Source organism: Pinus tabuliformis, chromosome 1_1, assembly GCF_031772625.1.
Source record: "Pinus tabuliformis cultivar Carrire ecotype Pingquan chromosome 1_1, CPIR1, whole genome shotgun sequence".
NCBI lineage: Eukaryota > Viridiplantae > Streptophyta > Pinopsida > Pinales > Pinaceae > Pinus > Pinus tabuliformis.
In genome coordinates, this window is record NC_142297.1 from 557,121,584 (window position 1) to 557,138,784 (window position 17,201).

Here is a 17,201-nt window from a genome sequence, read left to right on the forward strand (position 1 = left end):
TTCAGAGGCAATATTATAATACAGAGATAGCCTTCATAGCTAATTAAAAAACATGACTTATTAAATAATTTTTTCTAATAGTTTAGTTTGTAATTTGGTTTGAGTGGAGGTTAGAAACTAATTTTATATGTCAATCAATCAAAAAGGTAGAGAAGGATTGTTTGTTTTGTTGTGGATAAAGATAGGATATTATAGGAGCAGAGGGTGAGGTCCCTCAGGTATGTGGAAGTTTAAAAAAGGAGACAAGGGCACATACTCATAGTAAATAACCCTCCTTTCTCAACAATTGTAATACTATTTGATATAGTGTCTTCCTTTTACCATAAGATATAATGAAGACTATCACATAACAATTTTATGCAGTTTTTTTTTTCCAAATCCAAAATTAGTATTTTATAATTATCCATTGTTTGTGGAATTGAAATAATCAAGTGTACATGTGTTGTTAAAGGATTCCTCTGGATTACCAAATGACATTGAAAATCTATAGTATTAATGTTGAAACAAACATGGATTTAACAAAACACCAATTGAGGCTTCACTATGGTTAATTATAAGCTCAAATTTTGTACAATTTGCAAATAAAGGATACATATATGTACCCATCTTATCATAATAGAATTCAGCAATGCCTGCTTGTAAAGGGAAAGCAATCTATGATAGCCAGAGATAAAAAACTATAGGAGGCAGCAATAGCTAAATTCATTGTTGGGAGTTTGAGAGACAATATTATAATACATAGATAGCCTTCATAGCTAATTCAAAAAACTGGGCATACTCGAAACATGTGGGGCGATTGTTGGTTGATTAGAGTAGCAACCATCACGGCTATTGCCAGCAGTTGAGACAAATCATGTAGAATATTTGGACTCTATCAGATTGAGATGTGAAGTCTGATTATTCTTCACAGATCCGAATGAACTACCCCCTGGGAAGGTATTGCTTACAACGTTATTGAAAGCATGAGAAATTTTTCTAATAACAAGATACGAACTATTGTGTAGATTAAAGAAATTGAATAAAATAGAGGGTAAGAGTTTGACATTAATTGAGAAAATACTTATTCTCGTGAGGTCGAATCCATTGTAACTTTCTCGATTCTCTATTATTAGGTTAGTGTGTTGATAACCATTCATTGTGATAAAGTTAGAGTAATTAAAGTTCTAGAAAGAATGAGTTGTAAGGTTCCCTTGTGTTGAATTCACCTACATTGGAATATGAAATTGTTCTTTCACCCCATATATGAAATGTCCCATCAAGACCCTTAAGCCTTGAATCTGGAGAAGGGCTAAAACAAGGTGCTTAATAATCCCCCAATTTTCATGCTCTCTAAACAATAGTTTTATCCAACCATAGGTCCAGATTTGCATCCACAAGCTAACTAGGAACAACGTCCACTACAATGAGGGAAGAAGTGTGATACTTTCCATCCATTAACTGTGCAAGAAATGGGGTTACCTCAACGTCATATGAAGGTAGATTGAAAGCCCAAATGCCCATAACAGGTTGTCATAATAAAATTTGGATGGTTTCTCCATATAGAACAGGAAATGGCCACACAGTATCCACAACATACCCATCTATGAAAGCAAGGATTTCCCTAAAAGCTCCATTTCATAGACAACGATGTGGTTGGCCTTCAAGTAATCATTTGGGAAGTTTTTCCACCAAGATTCATCATCATTATGGGCTGATACATAAATTTCAACAATACCACTATACACATTTAATGGTACCTGTAATTTTTGTGACCGAATATCAGATGTTTTCTTCCCTATATTAATATGTCTTCTCACGGATCATTATTATTATCAGTAGGTAGGGTTGGATTCTCCACCACTATGATACAAAATTATAATTAACAAAATTATTCAATTTACCACCTCAATTGAAAACTAAGTAAAACTTAAATTGACTAAATTATAAAAACTATATAAACCTTATAGTTTAACATAATTTATACCTTCTCAGCTATAGAGGGTGTTAGAGAAATCTTGAGTAATATTATTTTTCACTATGTTCAGGGCTCGGGAATAACATCCATAACTTTCCATGTATTGATATGTGTGCCCACCGATCATTATTCTAATGAGTTTTGAGTGTTGTTTCTTTGATGCAAACATGTTCTTCAATGTGTGAGTTATGTTAGAAGTATTTTTATTTTTTCAATTCTATTAAAGGTTGAGAAATCAATTTAAAAATGATGAGTTAATTCTATGTCCATTGCTTGCTTAGTGGATTTTTGAATTAGTTGATTTGGAACCAAATACAATTTTTTGTTTTGTATCATCAATGATTCTAAACGTATCATTATTAAATATTTCTTGCATGTGTCCATTGGTGTAACTTCAACCCGTATCATGATCATCGACTATTTTCCACATGTATAAACATCATCCACTAATAAAAATATTAGATATTATTTTTACATATATTATTTAAATTGAGAAGATTAATATTGTGCTTTTAAAATGAATTATACTTTAGATTTTAAATGATCCTGAGAATAATAATTTCTAGTATTTTTCTTGCAAACGTTGACTCTAGAGATAATTATCGTTGGTTCATTCATGAATATGGGATAATTCATCATAAGTATTAAACTAAAATCATGAAATTTAAAATGATTCAATAATCTAATTTTTATTAATGATTTTTTTCTAATTCATTATAATGATTTCGAGAAAAACACAAACTTTAATATGATTTAATGGTCTCTATAAATAGATATATTATCAAATTATTTTTAGATGGTATGGTACCTATAACTTCTATGACCGAATATCAGATGTTTTCTCCACCAAAACCAATGCCTCTTTTGGTAGCTGAGGGTTCTAAAATTCGGAGGGTCAAATCTTCTAGTCCTTAATATTTGGGAATCTGAGCATCATGGTTTTCAAGAAAATGGAAAGAGATGTTGACATGGTAAACATCCTCATAAATGCCATCATCAAGTGAGTCACCCAACATTACCACCAAATTCTGGGACTTATTCAGTAACATAGAATACCTGGTTACATCCTTGTTGACCTCCCATAAATTGTATCCATTAAACACAACTGTGCTTGTTCTGAGGATCTCAATGCCACTTAGCCAAACACCTACAATTCCCTGATTTTGATAATCGTTGCAGGTAGCCTCCTAGTGGGGGACCACTTTTTCCCATTTACTAAAGCAGTTTTTAGGTGGGTGGCAACGTACTTCCACAAGAGGATTTCCATCAGTGTTGCCAAAATCATGTTGCAGGGCAAGAATATAGAAACCCTGGTTGGAAGTAAAGTTTATAGGCTTGCTGACATCAATATATACATCTGCAGAAGCATTGAATAGAGACTAAGAAAGTAAAAAATGTATTATATTAAAGATAATGGCTTTGTTATAGACATTTTTGTGCCTTACATCATTGAGCATGAAATGTCCATAATCAAAGGGATTCGGAAGATTCCTAAACATTTTGTCAGCGTGGATCATCGCCCTAATAGAAATACTGTAAATACAGTGGGCTCCGAGGACGGTTCTAATCTCGTGTCAACCTCGTTAAAAAATGAAACAAGGAGTCATGAGGATAGTTCTTTTACTGTGTCAACCTCATTAAAAAATGAAACAAATCCCCTTTTTCAAGTCTCAAAGGTAAACCTTCATTCCAACCACCAAGTTGAATGCAATGAAGCTTGGGGGGCATGCACCTCGATTTGCGGTATTATGCTGGGGGCATGCAAACTTATATCGAGCAGTTTTAGCACACATTTCATGCTCGTTAAAAAATAAACGCAACATCCGAGCAGTTTTAACGCGGACTTCATGCTCGTTAAAAAATAAACATAAGCAATGAGCAAGTGTTTCCACCAGCGTTTAAGCTCATTTTAAAATAAAAAATGAACCACTACCCGGTAAATAACCACTGTGAATGTAATATCATCAGCCATTAAAGCCTTGGTCGTGTTTGCACCGTCACCTCCACTTTTCATTTGGTCGATCGTTCACCTCCATACGATTGTTTACCCATTTTGAGGAACAGCTGCGAAGAGTGATTTCACCTAGCCATCCTTGTGACACTGCCGTGATTGGAAAATTCCAACCTGTACCTGGAATCAGCTGCTAACCCTATTTATCACTCGTTCCTCAAAAGACGAGTCTTCTTTAAGCTCTTTTCATCTGACTCGTAAAATATGAAAAGATTGCCGAGCCTTGGCCTTCCAGCTCGTTAAAGGGACAGGAAGAGATATCCCTCCTCTAGATTTTAATCTTTTTGGACCTGAGGGATTATTGCACAAAAAGATCGAGCGCTTGTTTTATTCGGCTCGTTAAAACTATCGAAAACTCATCCCTTCTGTATTGTTTTATAGTTTTTCGGACTTAAGGGATTAGATGACGAAAAAGGACTTCTGGAGTTAACTTTATGTACCTTTTCAGACTGTCTAAAAATGAAAAGGATCGAGTTATCCTTGTCGTTAGACTCGTTAAAATCATTAAATAGCGACAAACTTGTCTTTAGACGAGAACGAGTTTCACTATCGCTAGGCTCGTTAAAACATAGCAATGGGCTTGCCCGAAGGGCAGGTTATAGAACAAGCACATGTTATCCTCCTCAAGCTTGACAAAAATAAAGAGGTATTGGTCAGCAATGACTGGGGAAAAATTGGGAGAAACTAAAGAAAACTTTGATGGTAGCAAGTCGCTCTTGAACATGACACTTTTCCTCCATACCACAATCGGGTTGGGTTGTTTCATTCACCGGTCACATCCATGGTCTCGCCATACCATCCATATTTTGGGTAATGCTACCAATCCATCGCATCAGTGTCGCCATATGTTCAAGAGACGTCGTTCAAAAAAGTCAACCGTGTCCCATCCACTGCCATACACTATCCTTCATCCTTTCATGACCGCCACCCTGAATCATATGTTACAGATCGTTTTCACCTCCATTAAAATCATTAGCTTCATTCTGTGTCACTGAAGTGGGATTCATTAAGGCCCTCCTTTCACGCATCGCTTCTTGTCGACATCAGCTCACTATCCAAGAAGTTGATCTAGGAACAACCCCCTTCAGTACTTTGAAGCTTGCATGCCTCAATGGCAAGTTTCTCACTTCCGGCGACAGGTATACATCAATGACCTTCGACCGAAAGATTTTGCGTGGTGTTCGACGCCGAGTCCTTTATTCACACCACGTGAATTGTACTGCAGTACCTTGAGGGTCATTATCATTATCGGTGATTCCTCTCGCGCTTGTTAATGGTTTACATCATTGACCGGTAATCAAGCGATGTCTTTCCATGTTCAACTTCAGAACATTTCTCACATGGATCGACTTGTACTTAGAGTAAAGATCGAACGAGTTTGAAGACCCCGGATCTAGTTTCATCCATTCGGGCTGCGATATATATTCAGGAAAGATAAAGACATTGACATGTACATCATTGCAGCAGATAATCATCCTACTCAAAGGATGATAATTTCATCAAAATTATCAGTCTACCACCAGACGATTGTCTGTTCTATGTACAGAAAAATGAATTTATAAAGCTGAGCATGGGAATGCCTGCCTCAGCTAGATCATGAAAGCAGTATGAAAAATAATGTATTGTATTGTATCTTATTACAGGTCTCCTCCCAGCATTGGATGAACTTCGGATCCCCCTGATAAAGCATTTCACCCGATAAACAGCCTCATACTTTAGGGGGCAACTATTATAGACATTTTTGTGCCTTACAACATTGAGCATGAAATGTCCATAATCTAAGGGATCCAAAGTCCCTAAACATGTTGTTCCTACCCCTAGAGGAAAAAGCCTAACAAACCACAGCAATTCACAGAAGTTCTCCACCAGAAACTGCTCAAAAACAAGTCAATTCAGGATCATTTCAGTGGCTACACTAGCTGTTTGCGTTGAATGTCAAAGCCAACACTGGCTACCTGCATTGAATGTCAAAGGGAACACTGGCTACCTGCGCTGAACGAGAATGGACATGTGGCAAGCTCATTTCTCAAGGTGTCAAAACCCAGGAAGCTTCCAAAATGACACTTGCCTCAGGGAATTTGACTGGTGATGAGTAAGAGGTTCCAAATCTCCAAGTGGAAGCAAGAACCTCCAAGTGGACTCAAGAACTGACAGAGGGAGAGGACACTAGTCAGATCTCAAGCTGACTCATCCTCTCTCCAAACATCTATATATGGATCTCTCCTCCATGAGATCTGGGGGCTGGAATTTTGTTATTGCAAAGAATTGATGTTGGCTTGAGATTGGAATCATTGGGTGCTTAATGCTTTGAAGGGGGTGAAGATAGGAATTCCATTTGCTGGGAAGGAGATGCTGGATTGGAGCCCTCTGGGTTGTATCTCTTCCTGAACCTTGTTATTCATCAATAAAGCTATCTTGGTTTCTCCTATATACTGATGTATCTTTGATGTATGATTGCATTAGTATGTTTAGTTTATTTCTAATCCTAAACTAGTTATGAATATGAATCCATGTCTTGTGTAGTGTTCTCTTCTTGTGATCTTACAGAAACCTCTTGAAGCTGGGCGAGCGAGAAGGCAAGTAGCTGGGAACTCTCCAAGAGAAGAGAAGCCGGATCGAGGGACAAACGGAAGACACCGGTTAGTCCATCCATCTCTCTCTTCATTCTTAATTCATAAAGGAAGAATACTAGAATAGCTGTCTCTGTTTGTTGCTAAGGCACTGTCACACCTAAGGTGGATAGGATCGTCCTGCATAGGCATTTTTCCCCACAACAGGCTTGCAAACCCATTGTGCTTGGTCTAATGAACCAATCAAAATTATATTCCATATGTCGTCTGTGGATATGAAAGGGATATTTTATACTATTCTAAGCTAATTTTGTTCATGATTTTGTGGCAAAATAAACTAAAGTAATATCTTGAAGAAAGTTGTATACTTCAAAGTAAAGACTGTAAATCGTGCAGAACCTTTTGACTTTGTTGGCTCAACTTACTAAACTTATTGCAGGCTCTGACAATGGCATATTTCCATTGTATGATGTTCCCTCTAGATTTAGTGTGGGTAGTAACAACAGAAACTCCCTCGCTTTACATGTGAAGAATTTGAGCAATTAAGATACGTCTACAAACACATAATTATTTCTTTACTAGTGTAAATTATGAACATATTTCCCTGTATTATGTTGCGGAGGAAAGATATCTCACTGGGAATTATGATAGCATTTATACAAAAGTACAGTAGCAACTAATCAGAATTGAAAAAAGGGAAAAAAAATCTTCCAGTGATATGAAATATCAAATAGATTTTAATGGAAAGGATAGCAATGAAGTTAACTCTATTGTTGTTGTCTCCATAGATGTATTAATGGGTTCTCAGATCTAATTCAATCTAGCCTTATATAGAAAAACATTTGCAACCATAGAATTTATATCGTTATATCTCTGAAGACTCATTGGTCTTAAATCCTGGTCTTTGACTATAAAAGACAGCTAAACTGAACTTGGAGTGAGTGGCCCATCTCCACCTCAACAATATTCTCACCTACCTCATAATTTGGTCTTGCAGGAATCACTCGAAAATTCTATAGAAATTGATATTGAAATCATATGAAATTTTGTTTGAAAACCTAAGAAAGATAGTGTAATAAAAAGATAGCCAGAGATAAAAACTGTAGGAGGCAGCAACAACTAAATTCGTTGTTGGGAGTTTGAGAGGAAATATTATAATACAAAGATATCCTTCATATCTAATTCAAATAACTAGGCATATCCGAAACATGTGGGGCGATTGTTGGCTGATCAGAGAAACTGGTTCAAACTATAGAGTTAATGGACCACAGAACAAGAAGAGTGCCTTTGATGAGGTAGGTGAAATAACAGAGTGCGAAAAAAAAAAAGACAAGACGTCATTTCCCACATGAATTCCTTCAAGAATGATTTTGGGGGACTTTTAAATTACATAACTGCATGCCTAAACATAATCTAATTTGAGTCCAAGCTCTTCCAGCAAGAAAATTCATAGGTTTGCTTAGGAAAATGAAGATGTAAATTCATTGTTATATAACTACAAATAGTAAGCACTCATAAACATATTCTAAGCCTATGAAATCCTTTATATTGACACAATTATATATATATATATATATATATATATATATATATATATATATATATATATATATATTCAAGGTATGAAGACATCAAAGGAATTGAAGCTACTATGGCACTTGAAGCAATTCCCAACCTAGAGAGAAGACCCTTTGTTTAGTTCTTAAGTCCTCGAGAAGTAGAAATTTTAACTTTGTGTACCAAAAACAAAATCCAGATATTGTACCTGTATGGTAAACATGAAAAAGAATAAGTTAAATGACCATAAAAAAATGAAAGTTCAAACCAAACCAAAACCATTAGATTCACAATGATTCAAACCCCCATAACTCCCAACTGACACCTATATTCGCCCTACAATTCGGGTGACAGATGAATAGGGAATAAAAGTTGGATCAAATGGATCCCTTCAAATTATTTATATGATGATAACACATGATGAAGTCTTAGGTTTCTTTGGAAATGTATAAGAATACTTCTCAACCTTTTGTAACTTTATTGTGTAAAAAAGATATTTACAACACAGTGACAATTCATGCTGCAAAGGTCCTTAATAGGCTAGGATTGGACGATTTCTTTGAAGGCATCATATGATTTGAGACACTTAATCCTCCTTCAGAAATTACTGAAAGCAATAATGACTTGGATATGCCCATTGATAACTCTACAACTTGGAATAAACCCATAATTTGTAAGCCCTAAAACGAGTCCATGGAGTATGCTCTTCGCCTTGCAAACGCTGAAAAAACAAAGAATGGTATGGGACTAAGGATTTTGATGGCAATTTTCTTTCAGCTATCCATTTTTTCATGAAAATGAATTATATAATAAATTAGAAATCAGTATAAGTGTACATTAATATTGACTCATCCAGGTATTGGTTAATATTTTTGTGATGGCCTACAACAATAATGAATATATCGCTCAGGTTGCAATGAAGGTAATTATAATTAGTTTTTCTTGTTATGACTTCCACCACCAATATCAATGACATGATTCCCATGTTGAATCCACCAACGAGTGAAATGTTTTTTCTGTTATTGATTGATTGATTAACCAGGAGATGATTTTGATGAAATTGGTCTAGACATCATTCTATCATATGAGCCACATCCATTTCACTTATAACACAATGTATTTAATTTGAAAAGGAATGCAGTTGGAGCCATAGATGGGTAGTGCCATGTTTGGATTCATTGTTCTTGTTCTTGCACTTTTATCTCATTCTCTTATTTCTATAATAGCATCTATGTCAGAGTATGCCTATCCTGCTGGAAGTGCATAGGTTGGATTTTCTGCAGTAGTTTTTTCCCTCAAGGTCCTTGTGAATAAGCTAGATGACCACCTCCATGGCTACGTGAATGATGTGGATTGGATGAAGGCCCTTATGGCGCCATTTCTTTTCGCTGACATAGCAGTTATTGTGGGTATTATGTGTGGAGTCTTGGCAGGCTATATCTATCTTCATATCAAAGAGTTATTCGTGTGGCTTTGCAATATAAATTTGGGGCGTGCTCATCCTGAAAGCTAACATCCTGTTATTTGGCTTTGCCCCTCCTGCGGTGTTAGAAATGGTGTGTTTCTTACACATTGTCATAAGTGTCATCAGTCCAGGGCTTACGACTAGGGATTACTTTATTCCTTTATATTGACACAAGAATGTATATGTAAGCAAGGTTTGAAGACATCAAAGGAATTAAAGCTAGTATGGCACCTGAGGCAATTACCAACCTGGAGAGAAGACCGTTTGTTTAGTGCTTAAGTCGTCGGGAAGCAGAAATTTTAACTTTGTGCACCAAAAAAAAATTCTTGATATTGTACCTATATAGTATACATGAAAAAGAATAAGTTAAATGACCATAACACAGAATGAGAGTTCAAACCAAACCAAAACCATTGAAGTCGCAGTGATTCAAACCCCTATAATTCCCAACTAACACCTATATTCACCCTAGAATTCAGGTGACATATGGATAGGGAATAAAAGTTGGAATTCATGGTTTACAAGTGGGGTTCCCTCATTATCAAACTTCCATTATCAAATTCTGAGAATATTTTCATGAATGTGGATTTAAGCACCTGACCTTTTTCTGCAACATGTAATGTAATTGTTTTTAGATTGTCCTGGTATTAAAGAATCAGAAAAGGTTATAAGATAAGCCCCTAATGATATCACAGATGCTCTCATTGCTATAATAACATCTATGTCATAGTATGATTATCCTATTGGAAGTGCCCAGGTTGGATTTTCTACAGTGGTTTTGTCCCTCAAGGTCCTTGTGAATAAGTTGGATGACCACCTCCATGGCCGCTTGAATGATGTGGGTTGGATGGAGGCCCTTGTGTTTCCATTTCTTTTTGTTGACAGAGCAGTTATTATGAGTATTCTGTGTGGAGTCTTGGAAGGCTACATCTATCTTCATATCAAAGAGTTGTTTGTGTGGTTTTGCAATAGAAATTCAAGGTGTGCTCATCCTGAAATTTCACATCCTCTGATTTGGCTTTGCCCCCCTTGTGGAGTCAAAAATTGTGTGTTTATAACACATTGTCACAACTACCATCAACCTAGGGCTTACGACTAGGGATTTCTTTGTTCCTTTATAATGACACACGCATGTATATGCAATGAAGGTATGAAGACATCAAGGGAATTCAAGATACTATGGCACCTGAATCAATTCCCAACCTAGGTACAAGACCCTTTGTTTAGTTCTTAAGTCATCGAGAAGCGGAAATTTTAACTTTGTGCACCAAAATAAAATTATAGATGTTGTACAAGTATGGTAAACATGAAAAATAATAATGTAAATGACCATAAAACAAAATGAGAGTTCAAACCAAACCAAAACCATTAGAGTCACAGTGGTTCAAACCCCTATAACCCCCAACTAACACCTATATTCACCCTACAATTCGGGTGATAGATGAATAGGGAATAAAAGATGAATTTGTGGTTTGCAACCAAGGTTCTCTCATTATCAAACTGCCATTACCAAATTCTAAGAATATTGTCATGAATGTGGATTTAAGCACCTGCTCTTTTTATGCTACTTGTAATGTAATTTCTTTCATATTACCCCAGTATTAAAAATCAGAAAAGGTTGTAAAATAAACCCCTAACTATATCATATATTTTCTCCTTACTATAGTAACATCTATGTTAGAGTATGCTTATCCTACTAAAAGTTCTTAGGTTGGATTTTCTACAGTGGTTCTCTCCCTCAAGGTCCTTGTGAATAAGCTAGATGACCACCTCCATGGCTGCTTGAATGGTGTGGGTTGGATGGAGGCCCTTGTGGTGCCATTTCTTTTCACTGACAGAGTAGTTATTGCGGGTATTCTATGTGGAGTCTTGGAAGGCTATATCTATCTTCATATCAGAGAGTTGTTCATGTGGTTTTGTAATAGAAATTCATGGCATGATCGTCTTGAAAGTTCACATCCTCTAATTTGGATTTTCCCCTCCTATGTAGTCAGAAATGGTGTGTTTCATACACATTGTTAGAACTGTCATCAACCCAGGGCTTATGACTATGGATTACTTTGTTCCTTTATATTCACATAAGCATGTATATGTAAGCAAGGTATGAAGAGATCAAAGGAATTCAAGCTATTATGGCATTGTTGTAGCAGCTACGACCACCCTCCAAAATTTTAGCTTGCAGAAATTTTGGAGCCTCCCTTGGAGAGTTTCACTTGATGACTGCACACACTGGGGTTCACTCTGAGAGATTGTGTCAGTCTTTACATTCACCTTTCTTGTTTATTGCACTCAATTCACTACACGTTGATGTCTAAGTCCTGCTTGCGATGGTGTTCTGGTTATTGTCAAAGCCTTTGCTTCGTATGTGTTTGTTGTGTTCGCCATGAAGGCATATATCACACTCACACATGGAGTTACATTCACTATCGCGTAAGCATTTTCTTGATCATGAATGATCAATCATGAGTGCAACACTCATTGTTTTCACCCTTGGCCAGTCATGTTGAACATATATGTTTCATGGTTTGGTCGGTTCATCATCAAGTGACGCAAGTATGTGTTTTTATGATCACCTATGCATCTTTTGACTGTTCACATACTTAATCATTTTTTGCTGAAGTTCTAACGACCATACTCCTCACTAACAGCCAGACCATCACCTTACTTTCAACTCGATCAACTATCAACCAGAACAATGCAGAAGCACCAAGCTAATTCTTTCAAGATGCGTTGCCCGCAAGCAACTCAAACAACACTCATGTTGGCCACCCAGACAGTCGACCGACTGTTCATCTCAGAAATTGCGCAATGCACATGAGAAGGTCTCCCGCTATACATCAGTTAACTCAGCTCAGAAATATCGTAGAGATGATCTAAAGGTTGGCCTCCCGACCTTGGTACTGCTTTCCCAGCCAGCAGCTCCTAGCAGTAGATTGCCTGTTCCCTCTAGGAATTGTATAGTCTTGGTTTCCAGTGACTGAGCCGCCAACTCACAGTTCCCTCTGGGAATTGCGGAGTCCTAGCTGCCAAGGACCCTAGCATCAAATTGGAAGTTTCCTCTAGGAATTGTGTAGTTCTGGCTACCGATGACCCTAGCAGCCAACTGACAATTCCATCTGAGAATTGTGTAGTCCTAGTTGCCAGTGACTTCAGCAGCGAACTAACAGTTCCCTCTGGGAATCATGCAATTTTGGTTGCCAGTATCCCCTGCAACCAACTAGTAGTTCCCTCTCAAAATTTCACAATTCTGGCTGCTAGTATCCCGGGGAGTTCCCCAGACAAATCACGCAATCCCTGCCTACTGACCCTTCACGCAGCCCATTCTGTTCCTCTGGAAAATTGTGCAAATTTGGATGTCCAGCCGCTCCTCACTGTTCATTCCGAAAAATGCGTAGAGCATGCCTGCCCTCCCCTCATGCAGCCTGGACTGTCGCTCCAAAAATTTGCTCAATTTTCCCTCCCATCCGATCCAGACCTTGCAAAGTAGTTTTCATCAGCAGTTGCCAGGATCCATCATTCTGCATCACAACCCTACTTCCTCTCCCGTCACACACATCCGAATGATCATGTGTCATGGTAGACTAGGAGGTTTTGGATTTGATGTCATCTCATCATGAGTGACTGTACGTACAGATAAACCAACAAACATGTCAATACGATGAACAGGATGAATGAAGGGATAACATTCAGATGGACATGTTCACCGATGGATGAACAAACGAAGCACGCAAAGCAGATGAATGAATGAATCATGTAAAGTGGATGAATGCGATGAACATTCACCTTCACGAACAAGTGAGCTTGTTAAGCCTTCCAACATGAAAGCAAAGAAAAACATGCTCGATCTTCATCAAGTGAGCCAAGGACCATCGAAGACTCCGCGTACTTCGCCATGCGAAGGTGAAGCTATGGTACACCATGAAGACATCCATCACTGAGCAACACTCTAGCTCAACACACACTCCAACAACAGCATGAATGTACCAACATTGTCATGTCAAGTCATGTAGAGTCACGTCACGAGTCATGTTTCCCACATCTCCACTATGGGCTTGTTGTCAATCAATGTGATGTAATGTGGAAGTCCAAGAGACCCACTTGTTGAACATAGAGTTATGTAAGTTGGAAAGTCATGGAAGTCAAATGGTCATCAGGGTAGTCAAACAACAACAAGGGTTAGTTTCACCCTTGGCTATAAATACCCCTCTCATTTGTACATGAAGGGACTTTCACCTCAACTCCTACCACATAGCCAAGAGAGTCTGTAATATTTTCTTTGAGGAGTAAGTAGTGGCTCCAATGCACTATTGATGGGCTTAATGATGTATGGTGTAACAATGTGTCTCGCAACTTTCGCTTAATTTAGAAGCCTATCAACAGGCTAGCACATTTTCACACATGTATTGTATTTGTTATAAGACTGATCTTTAACACTTGTAATGCATGTTGCTTTAATCCTGTATTCTACATCAGAACTGATTCATTTGTTGTAATGCATAATCTATTAATGGAAATGTGTTGTATATGTTGTTAATGTTGTCTCGACCGTGTCAAATTCTCTATCAGACATTAGACAGACCTTTCACATAAACCTTGTTGTAACAACCATTGCAACCATCTTGGAATGATCCATGAGCGTTGTACGTGTTATCTTACCTTGTATGTTGTGACTGCCACATCCGAGTGGACTGCTCCACCGGAAGTTGTGTATGTCCTTTATGTTGTGTATTCCTATCCGAGTTGGGACTGATCCCTTTCAACCTAGAACTCACATTCACCTTTTTCCCCTCATACTGAAAGAACCATTGACATAAGTACACTTACACTCACCAGGCATGCGAACCTCACTTCTCGAAGACAAAGCAAACCACCCTCCTGTAATGACAAGCAAGATTTGAGGCAAATCCTTAAGACAATGGCAACTAGGCCATCATACTGGATGGGATTCCCACACCAAACGGTGTGAGGTCTTGTTGGGAATTCATACCAGGGTGATCCCTTGAATGTTGACGGGTCCATCACCATCAATATTTCTGGTGCTTGAAGGTTGGAAATAGTTGTACATGGCTGAAATTACCCTCACACTCACTCATCAACCATCTCGTCAAGGAAGTAACTCACACTCCCTCTCTCACGAATCAACTATTGGTTACTCCTCACTTCCTAGAATTGAACACAAGATTTCATATCAACACCTTCGCTCTATCTGTCCCATCACTCACTAGTTTGCGAAAGGAATCAGACTAATCCCAGGCATACAATATTTTCCACACGCATCAAAGAATCCAAAAGCCACTCCCACAGGGGTTGTTGTATCATCGGTGGAAGAAGAAGTCCTTGCTACTCTTGAAGGTTTGGAAGAAGCTATTCAAGACGAAGATGAACCTCCAATATTCTATGAAGACAAGCAAGGCACTCTTATGGTCTTGGGATCAAACTCCAGTATAGGAGGCAGAGGGGAAGGAAGTGAAGGAAGTAGAGGCGGAGACGAATCGACAGACTCAGATCTAGAACCTTCATATTTCGAAGGAGAGGAAGAATACGATGAGCGCGAAGAGGAAGGAAGATGCTTGGTATCACAGCCTTCAACACAACTCTATACAGAATTGGGGTTCTTTCAAATGTATGTTCCTTGAAAATTTTGCTTATGACAAGACTCTAGCCATGCTACTCAAAGAATTGGGAAGCCTCAAGATGGAGGGAAAAGAGAAAGTGAAAGATTTCAATCAGTGGTTTACGAATATCTTGGAACAAGTTTGCAGTAGACACCAAACCTCATGATTCCATCACTGTCGACTATTACAGATATGCACTGCCAACCACCATTGCCTAGTTCATCCAGCAAGCTGCGAAGCCAACACTGTTAGAAAGTTGCGAACAGGCTATTGTTGTTGAGAAAGAGCTATGCACCATTAGAGTCATCAAGGATGACAAATCAACAAAACACTCCACGGATGGGAGAAAAAATCCCCAAGAAACGGAGAGCAAAGGCAGAGACAAGGAAGCAACTAACATTGAGACCATCAATCGCCTTGTCAAGAACTTGACCACCAAAATGTTTAAACTCAAGCAATGGAAGATGGACACATTTGTGAATGGTCATCCACCTAGATAGAGATAGGCAAGCAATTCATTCACCGACTCATCAAGCAATAGCTAGTTCAATTCCAAATTTGTGCATAAGCCTATGTTTCAACTCGATCAATGCATTGATCCTAAGTATTGTTCCTTCCATGAAGAATTTCACCCCGAGAACTCTTGCTCAGATTGGAAATGAGTTGTTACCTTTGTCTGTACTCATACACTTGATGTAGATGGCGACACAAAAGAGTAGTTGGAAGACACTAACGATAACGAAGAGGTTGCACCTGATGACTCACCAAGTTCTGGGAATGTGGTGAACGCATATGAATGGTTGCAAGTAGTCTCGAAGAAGAACATCGAGAAGCAGCCCTGAAAGAAAAAATGATCATTACAATCTTAAGAGTAAAGGGGCTCCCCCGACACTTGAAGAGATGCAAGAGAAGGTGAGATGGCTGAGAAAGAAGGTTGATCCACTAGCTGCCTCAAAGAAACAAACAAAAAGAATGTCCAAGAAGACAGCGGTGGATAAGAACACATTTGTGAGAGGCAAGTTGCAGAACAATCCGCTAGAAAATACGAGCATTTGTTCCACCATGGACACCTCGGTGAGTCTACCTCCTCTGGATTACAACATAGTCGATAAAATGAAGAAAGCTCGAGTGAACATCAATTTGTTTGAGTTAGCCAAAGTCCAGAGCCAGCGAGATATCTTGTTGTGTGCATTGGGACAAACAGAAACAGACACCGCAACCTCTACCAGCAAGGGAGCATGCACACCTTTGGATCGCTATCCACTGTGCTAAATACACTCTATACGGAGGAAGAAAACTTAGGTTCCCCCCCCAGTCTTGATTTCTTTCGAATTTTTCAACTACAATTTCCACACCTATTTGGTTGATTCTGGCGTGACAACCAATGTCATTCCGCTCTCCATTGCTAAGAAAATCAGTGCACAATGGAGCTAAACGTCCACGAGAATCATCCAACTTGATAGAAAATTAGTACCAGCCATTGGTGAACTATGAGACGTGTTCATCTGACTATCCCAAGATAGTCGAGTACACAAGTGCATCAACATAGTTTTTGTCAGAATATGGAAGCATATCGTATGCTGCTTAGCATAGACTAGTCCAACAAGCTACATGGATACTTCGCTACAAACTGGTTTCACCTGTGGCTTCTGTACAAGGGTAGATGCAACCAAATCCGGGTGTTATCCGAGAGGTATATGAAACACAATGTCACTCCCCTTAACGGTGAGAACAAACCATTGGCCTTCGTAGAACTCATGTTTGGCAACTGCTTCTTGGAAAAGACATTGGAGTATTATCTTACACGAACAACCCTAACCTCATCAGACAAGTAGTTGGGACTCCTTTGCCCAACTGATGATAATGAAACTTGTACAATTTGTTTTTCTAATAGTAGCAGTAGTAGCAACAGTACAACAGTAGCACGCTGAACGGTCCATATACAGACAAGTTGTCGGACATGAGTCTTGGCAAATCAGGAACACATAATGGCTCAATGGCCGAGTGTATCTCAGCCATCCAAAATAAT